Source organism: Catharus ustulatus, unplaced genomic scaffold (assembly GCF_009819885.2).
Source record: "Catharus ustulatus isolate bCatUst1 unplaced genomic scaffold, bCatUst1.pri.v2 scaffold_152_arrow_ctg1, whole genome shotgun sequence".
NCBI lineage: Eukaryota > Metazoa > Chordata > Aves > Passeriformes > Turdidae > Catharus > Catharus ustulatus.
The window spans coordinates 9456-16086 of NW_024879498.1; the positions used below are offsets into that span (position 1 = coordinate 9456).

Below are 6631 nucleotides of genomic sequence, written 5' to 3' on the forward strand. Positions count from 1 at the left end.
TGTAAATTTCTGTCTTTCCTAGTGAGGTGAAACAATCTTATGTTCCAGGTGGGTTTTAGTGACTTTGGTCATACATGCATGAAATAATTCTCAGTTGACAAAAGAGGAAGAATAAACACCTTGGTCCTCCTCCATCTACTGAGGTGGCTGTAGAGGCTCTCTGACCTCCATCAGAGGATCTGTGCATGCATCCTTATCTCCTGAATGAGCAGGATATCTAACAGGAGTGTAGATGTCAGAAAGGCAGGAATGATGGTGCAGGCCTGAAGAGAACATGAACTCCAGAAGTGTCTCTCACAAGGACTGAGGCCACACTGGAAGCCACCTGCAGAGCCAGGATGGAGCTGTGGGACAGGGCCGGGTGTCAGTCACAAAGGACAGGGGACACAGCAGAAGGGGAGGGAGGCCCTCAGCAGAGCCTTGAGAAATGCCACCCCTTCCCTGTCAGCTGCCTGAGAGGCTGTTGGAGCTTCAGTCTCAGATGGACCCTGATTGTACTGCCAGTGTCCCTTTGGAATCTGTGTCTCCCCATGGGCAGAGAATGACCCAGGAGAGCAGCAGCACAGAGCTTTGGGAACATGTGAGCCCATCAGGCTTAGAGACTTGGCCCACAAGTGCTGTATGGGAAGTTGAAACCCATCTTTTATTGCTTTCTGTGCAGGCCCTTGTAGAGAAAGAGCATGAGCAGATTGCTTTATCAGAGGTGCCAAGCCAGACTCAGGGAGAGCTGTTCCCAGGCTGGGAGCAGGAAGAGCAGCTGAGGCAGCAGGTGGAAGAGCTGCAGGAGAATGGCCAGGTAAGCCTGGCTTAACCAGGTGACAGAGTGAAGGGCAGGAACAGGGACATGGAACAGAGCTCTTGGGACTGAGGAGGCCAGGAGTCCCACAGGCACTGCAAGCACAGAGCCTTGTAATCTGCAGAGATCAGCACTGGCACGGGAGGGTTACAATGGAAGCAGAGGTGGGTAGGGAAGCAGAAAGAAGTGGCAGAATGAATTTGATTTGGAGGCTGAAAGAGGAAAAAGCTGAGCCTGGTGGCAGCTCCCTGTGACTTGCTCTGCATTTGTGTCCACAGAACATCAAGGCAGAGCCACAAGCAGAGCTGCCCGAAGCTCAGATTCCCACCATGGCAGTGAAAAGGAAGAACAAGGAAGACATGAGAAGCATTCAAGAGGAGATGAATCCCCATCGACAGAGGGGTGATTTACAAAACCAGGTATGTGGAAGAGTGGCTGCCAATCCAGTCAAGAAATTTTCTGTCTCTTGTTCGTTACAGAACTTCAATGAGAAGCTGCGCGAAGAGCTACAGGGAACTCAGGCTGGGCGCAAGACAAGTGAGAAGAGGTTGGAGGATGACATGAAAATCATCCAAGAGGAAATTAATCTCCCTCAGGAGCAAGAGGCTCTAGAAAACCCAGTGAGTGAAAGAATGATAGCCACTGCAGTCACCAAACTGGTGCTTTCTGCCCATCTTGCCTTTGCTGTGCAGAGCACAGGGGGTAGGTGATGCCTCTGAGTGCCATCCTGCTTTGGTCTCTATCACAGCTGCTCTGAAGGACACTTCCTGGGCTGCTGAATCTCAGCTGCTGGCCTGGATGTGGCTGACAGCACCTTCCTAAGGGCTTGCATTTGAAATGGAATTTCAGAGGAATTTGTGCCAGCCACCTTTCTGACACAACCTCATTTCTTCTCCCAGATCTACACAAGCTCTGTCATGCAGCCTGGTGCAGCAGCAGTGTTGTCTCATGATGCCCCCAGTCCCCAACCTGAGAACTGGAGCCTTTTCAGCTCGTTTAGGTCCAGTGTGGCCGCAGCTGCTCAGAAACAGGACACTGAGGAGAAGAACCTGGAGCTACTGAGTACGTCTGGTGTATTTCTTGTCTGAGAGACGGTGTGTTGTGTGCATGTGTCAGCATAGCTGTACCAAATGTTCCTCCTGAGTCTGGTGTTGCAGGGACATTTAGGACTCCCCACAGGAACTTGTATTCTCTGAGACACAAGATAGCATGCTGAGTGTTCCTGCTGCCTCTGAGGGCAGATCAGACTGGCTTGAGGTTTTAAAACTTTGCTTTTGGAAGTTTTTGGGTGTGATTTTTCTTTCTGTGGAGTTGGTTTTTATTGTCCTCCATCCTAAAGCAGCTCTCCTGACACAGGTGTGTTACTGGTGTCATGGACTGTTATAAATAGCACTACTACATCTACAGTTTGTTTGTATGAGAATGCTACATTTTTGTGCTCCTCAGGTGAGGACTCCTTTGAAAAAAAATCAAGCGGAAGCACAAATGGAGAGCAAGATGTGTTTTTACTGTGGCCCCAAAGATAAACAAGATACCTGTATAACAATCTCTATTTAATATCCTCATTTTATGCTTATCAAGATGTGTCCAAGAGAAACATCGATGTGGTGTGATCAGATAAAACTGCACTGCAGGCATTTCTCAGGAGTGAGCCTCCAGCCACTGAGCTGTTTATTCCTCAGATCCATGGCACTTTTTCATACCTGATTCCCTGTTATTCCCATGTCTGTTAAAATCCTACCCATTGCCCCAATCCCTGCTCAGATCAGTCTCACGGAAAACACATCAAACCCTTTATGATTCTGCAGCATAACTCATTTAATCTGCTTCTTGTCCCTAACACCTTCCAGTGCTATGCTCTCACACAGGACCTTGTGGGGCTGAGAACAGAGCCCAGTTGATTCTGTGTCTACCATCACCTGTTGGGACAAGAAGGGCACTGATCTGCACCTCAGTGTGTCTGATCTCCAAGCCAATCCAGTTGGGTCCTGAATGGGGGCAGCAGCTTGTAAGGAGCTCAGGCTGCCTGTAGCTTCTTTCCATTGCTGTCAGTGCTCCTGCTTGGGCTTTGCCAGCCTTGTTGTGGTAGCTGCCCTGCCCTGGTGGCCGGTGTGGCTGCAGAGGCCGGAGCCTTCCTTAGCTGGCAGAGTCCTGCTGCTGCCCGGCCACTGCAGCGCGGAGCTGCCCCGAGCAGCAGCCCCTTGTCTGGGCCGGTGTCTGCATCGCAGGGCCTGGACTCACCAGAGGGTCAGCATCTCCTCTGGGCAGCTGTGCGTGTCACGCCGGGCCTGAGGAGCACTGCTGTCCTTGCTGTCCTTGCCCGCTGTGTCCAGCTGGGAAGATGGGGACGTGTGCGGTGCTGAGAGGGCGAGTCCAGTGGGAGTGACTGATCCACGCTGCCAGCGTGAAGAGAAGCAGTGTGGCTCTTCACACGGGGCACAGGCAAGGCCATCTTAGAGCTCAGCCTGTTCACAAAGGGTGAGGGTCCTGATGCTGAAAGCCCCGTTGGGATTGCTTCTAGCATGAGCTGCTCTGGTTTACAAATGGAAAGGCATTCTTCTGGCAAACTGCTGCAAGGTGGAGAAGATGCCCTTCTCTCCTGGGAATGTATCTCCCTGTGCTTTGTTTCCTGGCAAGAGAGCTCTTCAAAGGACTGTCCAAAATCAGTCTCTCTGGTGGCCATCTGTGCTGCAGAGCTGCCTATCCTGTTGCTGTTGTTATTGTTGTTCCTGCTGTTGGTATCCAACTGACCACAAAGGGCTCAGACACGAAGACTGTGGGGCTGCCTTTTGTATCTGCTGGAAGCTGGGATCTCTGCTTTCAAGTGAGTATCTTGCATTTTGTTTCCCTCAGGGAAAATGGTGAAGATGGGAAATCCCATGAAGAAATACATGGAACTGGGAAATATTGGCAGCGGGTGAGTCCAACCACAGTTACTCCTACACAACCATGGGGCAGGGGATTTGCTGGTGGAATATCTACTAAGTGTGAAATCAGGCGAGCTGCAAATGAATCCAGACAGTGAGGTTAGACTGCTCGACCTCTGAGTGCCAGTCAGAATTTTTCAGTGTGATCAGAAGGAATGGTCAAAGACACTTCCATCTTCATTGCCAGAAAGAGCAACCTACCCCTGTAACAGGGGCACCTTTGCTGCTATCATAGCTGTGAGATAGCAGTTCTCAGGAACATTTCTTTCCAAGAGTTTGCTGAAGGAAATACTCCATGGTCAGGATAAGAACCGCACAGTTTAGAAACTACAACCTGAGATGAAAGAATAAGCTCTGGTTTTGAGCTCAGGCAGTAAACCCCAACAGTCCAGGAACAAGCCCCGTGCCCAGGAACTTGAGAGGAAAATGCATCATCTGCCTTCTGGCAGACCCCTCCTGCACCCTGCAGGTTTTAGGCACTTACAGCACAGATCTTGTATCTGGGCTGGCTTTCACTCCAAATTCTAAATGGTTTCTCCTTTCTTTGCTGCTGTTTTGTTTCTAGGACTTTTGGAAAGGTTTGTAGGGCACTCGACACTGCTGCATGCAGACAGGTAAATGTCAACAGCCCCTGCAGACTCTGCAGCTCTCAAGGGCTTTCCCCTCTGGTGTGAGCTGTGGCTGGAGCTCTGGGTAGAGCTGTGCAGTAAAGGCACAAGAAGCACAGACTGGTGCCATCCTGCAAATTGCATTTGGGACAGTCTTTGTCCTTCTCAGCTGCCAGGAGGAAGGCGAGGAGGGCAGCGGTTCCCTTCAGAGAAGGATGCGCTCACTCGCTCTCAATTGCTGAAACAAAGGCGGTGCCTTAGAGCATCTCACTGCCCTTTGGGGCTTCAGCTTCAGAGCTGTATTCTCATTTCTGGCTGCCAGCAAATACATCTGAATCTTACTGGTAGTTCCTTTGCCACCTGCAGTGCTGCATTTGGGAACTGCATCTAGGGAGAGATCTGCAAGGTGTCCCTAAAAACCCTAAGCCCTGCTTGTAGCCCAGATGTATCCACAGAGTACCAAGGCATGGAATACTTCTGAATCCCAGACAGAGCAGCAGAGAGTATGATCAGAGCTTTGTGGGTGATAGTTAAGACATCTTTGTTACCAAGTGGGCAATGCAAAATGTCAGTGGCCACATGTGTCCTGAAACTGGCCCCCAAGGGAGCAGAGAAATGGGCTGTTGGAATGATAGTTCCCAAATTACTCCAATCTCTAATCACAAAACACTTTGGCTCAAGTCAGCTGTGTCATTGCAAAATCACTCACTCCATGTGCACTCTGGTCTCCTGCCTCAACTTGTCAAGTTACTGATTTTCAATGTCATTTTAGGTGGCCATAAGGAAAATAAATCTCCAAGGACTGAGGAAGAAGGAACTAAAAGGCAATGAATTCATGTTCATGAAGAAGAATAGGAATCCCAACCTGGTCAACTATTTAGACAGGTGAGTTTTTGTGCTTTTGTCCCATGACTCTTTGTTTACATGCTCCAAACACACAAGGTAAAAACCCACTTTGGTCACTGTCAGAACATAGAGCTAGTAATTATTAGTAAATTATTATTGTTCTGCTCATCCTCAGTGGATGGGAACAGAGTGCATCTTGTCTGCATGAGTCCTCCCTGGCACATGTAGCTCAAAAATTGTTCAAAATCCTGTATCAACCGTGCCTTAGTAAATCCATACCCTATAAGTTCACTGCCAGCCCGTAGTTTTGGGGTTTGATTTATTTCAAGTGTCTTCTTACATGTGGATAAATGAACAAGGATTTCCCTTGGATTGTGTCCCCTCTTTTCCATTGCTGTGCATGCCAGGGACACTAGGTGCTTTTTTTCCCAGAAACACACAGTTTCACAGATGTGTCATTCTCCCTGAGAGTGCACAGACTGAAAACAGTGTACAGCCTAGAGGGGCCATCTATTCCTTTTATTCTGTCCTCATCACAAAGAGACTCTGGAAGAACAATGAACCCTTGTCCTTTCCAAACAGCAATGTAGCCATGCACGTTCATATCCACACCCTTGTTTCCTTCTTTCAGCTACCTTGTGGGTAAGCAATTCTGGCTGGTGATGGAGTACATGGATGGAGGCTCTCTGAGCGATGCCATCAGCAACAGCTACCTGTTTGAAGATGAGACGGCAGCTGTCAGTCGGGAGGTCAGGGATCCCACCTGTGCTTCCCAGGGCTTGGGCAGGATTGTCTGGGAAACTGGGGCTCAGAACGGGAGAGATTTCATGTGCCAAGCTTTGTTTCTGTGTTGCTGGTATGCTATGAAAAAGTAAAAGCATCTCAAGTGAACTGCCTGCCAGTGCCCCAGAACTCCCTGGACTCTGTTCCTGTACTCTGACCTCCTGCTGTTGTATTCTCACTCTGTCTCTGGTATTTTTATTTGCTGTTCCCACCCTGACTCTTTAAATGTTTACCTTGAGCTTGTCTGCACTGCATTCCTTGCCTGTAAAAGCAAAAGTGCTGGATGCAGGATTTGAAACAAGCAGCAAAGAAAAAAGAGGGACTCTTTCCTCGCAGTCCTCATCTGAAGAGGGTAGTAGTGCACCCAAAATGCTGTTTGCTCCTGAGCACATGCACTGCAGCAGCAGTCATTCTGGCTGGTTTGCAGGGGACAGTCTACAACAGCAGTTGTAGTTGAAAGGGAATCATTTAGAGTTATTTCCTTTCTTGTGTGATGAGCTCACATCAGTAATTTGTGTCCTCCTGTTTCTCTTTTCCTTCCCAGTGCCTGCAAGGACTGGATTTTCTGCATGTAAACCATGTGATCCATCAAAATGTGAAGAGCAGCAACATCCTTTTCAGAACTGATGGCTCTGTCAAGCTGGGTCAGTAAATTCTTGGTCAGGGGCGGT

General features: G+C 49.0%; 1 long non-coding RNA gene across 1 annotated transcript; it reads left to right on the plus strand.

Moving 5' to 3' along the window:
• Window positions 1-1774: 1774 nt before the first annotated feature.
• On the plus strand, window positions 1775-5882 carry LOC117011438. The gene is made up of 4 exons (XR_004420953.1): window positions 1775-1858; window positions 3650-3713; window positions 5104-5216; window positions 5809-5882. It is a non-coding gene; the product is annotated as an uncharacterized LOC117011438 (long non-coding RNA).
• Window positions 5883-6631: the final 749 nt, after the last annotated feature.